Here is a 2,305-nt window from a genome sequence, read left to right on the forward strand (position 1 = left end):
CATCCTTTATATATGTAAGTAATTTAGAAATTACCAATTAAGTAATTATTATTGATTAATGATTATTTTTAATCATATTTATGATTATCATTATTATTGTTGATGTTGTTGCTGTTAGCTGTAATTATTGACTAATATTATTATTTTATTTTTTTTAGGCTTCAAGAAAGTTGCACCGAGACACTTAAATCAAATTAACTCTTACAATGTCAAGGTAGAAGAACATCTAAGAGAAAATGAGTTTTATTATATATTTCAGATTGGTAGAATTATTGTTCATTGTCCAAGTAGGAAAAAGGTACTAGTTGAAAGGTGACGTCCTATGACACACACTTTCCATCTTTTACATGGTGAGTACACGATCACATTAGAGGATGTCGCGATGATCCTGGAACTCCGAACTCATGGCCAACTGGTGACTGGATCGACTGATAGCAGCACAAATTAGCTAGAGAACAGGTGTCTAATGCAATTTGGACTGCACCTGGACCAAACGACCATAAAGGAAGCGGGATCAAGTTGACATGGTTCCGCAGCGTAAAGTGGCGTCTACCTTTGGCTGATCGGGTTAGTAAAGAAATGTATATAAAATGCCACATAATGTTACTGTTCGGAACGACATTATTCTGTGACAAGTCCAGAGTCACTGTGCATTGGAAGTTTTTGCCATTGCTTTGACAATTTTCTAACATTAAGAAGCTCAATTGGGGTTCCGCATGCCTTTCACATATGTACAGATCACTGTGTCGGGCATCACGATATGATTACAAGGATATGAATGGTCCTCTTACACTGCTCCATGTGTAGGCATGGATATGAATGCCGTCAATAGGGCCTCTGCCGTTAGATACTAATTTTTCGCTTACATGCAGGTAAAATTTTGATATGATGTGATTTTTTAATTTTTTTTGTTTTAATTACTTTCTAAAATCACAATTATGTGTTAGGTAAAATGATTATCAACCGAACAAAGATCAATACAGACATTAGATAACCACTCACATGAGGAGAAGGTTGAATGATCTTCTCCCAAACAAAATATGTGTTTTGTTATTTGTGCTTTTTATTGATATTGAATTCAGTTAATAACTACTATTGATAACATTGTTCTTTGATATATTTTTGCAGTTTCTATGCGATGCATACAACTCAAACTGAGTTCCACCTCATGTAATTCCACTTTAGATCAATGAGGGTTCAAATCTATGGAGTGCGATGATGCCATTGATATGTTTTGAGTGCGTTGAGTAGCATCGAGTAAGGAGGCATTTTGGGTTTCACAAGGACTTTCTAGAAAATCTTTTTAACCTTAAAGGATCGCATAACATAGTACTTACCGGCATGCTCCACTACTACGAGCTATGGCTGAACTAATGGACTCATGTCGGTTAGAGATAAGATTAATATCATCTCAATTCACCACATGTGTTTGCAAATGGCTAAGAAAAAAGTACTATGCATCGGCAGTCTCACCTTTAACTATGGCAAATTCGAGAGGCAAAATATTTTCATTGCCATCATGTGATACTACAACTAAAAAAGCTCCTGTATGTTTTTCATACAAGTGTGTGCGGTCTACTTGTAATAGCGATTTGCAGCTTCTGAATGCTTTAATGAAAGGATAGAAAGCCCAAAAAACTCGCATCAGAATCCAAATATCCTGAACCAACTCATTCCCTTGGTAGGCATATGCAGTTTCATACTCAACGGCTGCTAATAGTTCTTTTGCTATTATTGCTTCAAACCATGTGGGGAAAGCTTTATAAGAAGCTTGCCACCCACAAATTATTTTTTCAATTGTCTTTTTGCTTAGCCAACCATTCTTTGTAATAACTTATTGTATAATTGAACTTAGACTATACTTCAGCAATTACAGATTTCACCTTTAGAGATTGGCAGCTTCAACCAATGACTTTATTGCCTCTGCAATCATCTCTGAGTCCAATTTAACATGATCTTGGAAAATGGTAGTGTTGGTGCATGTGTGGCTACCGTTATATTTTCTTATAACCCAACAATATTGTCTTTTGATAAGACTAACTCTAATAAGCCAATCACAAGTTGCTCCGTATTGTACATTTGCATAGAATGTCGTAGGTTCTGATTCAAACGCCTTGTAATCAACTCCTCTACAAATGGTATACTCTTTAATTGCTACAATCATAGCCTCTCTTGAGTTAAACTCCATTTCAATGATGAATTCATCGTCTACGACAACGGGTGGGGTTACACCAATAACAATACCAAATAAATCATAGAATGCTAAATTTATATTGACTAAAATAATTAATTAATTATCTCTATA

Source organism: Arachis ipaensis, chromosome B07 (genome assembly GCF_000816755.2).
Source record: "Arachis ipaensis cultivar K30076 chromosome B07, Araip1.1, whole genome shotgun sequence".
NCBI lineage: Eukaryota > Viridiplantae > Streptophyta > Magnoliopsida > Fabales > Fabaceae > Arachis > Arachis ipaensis.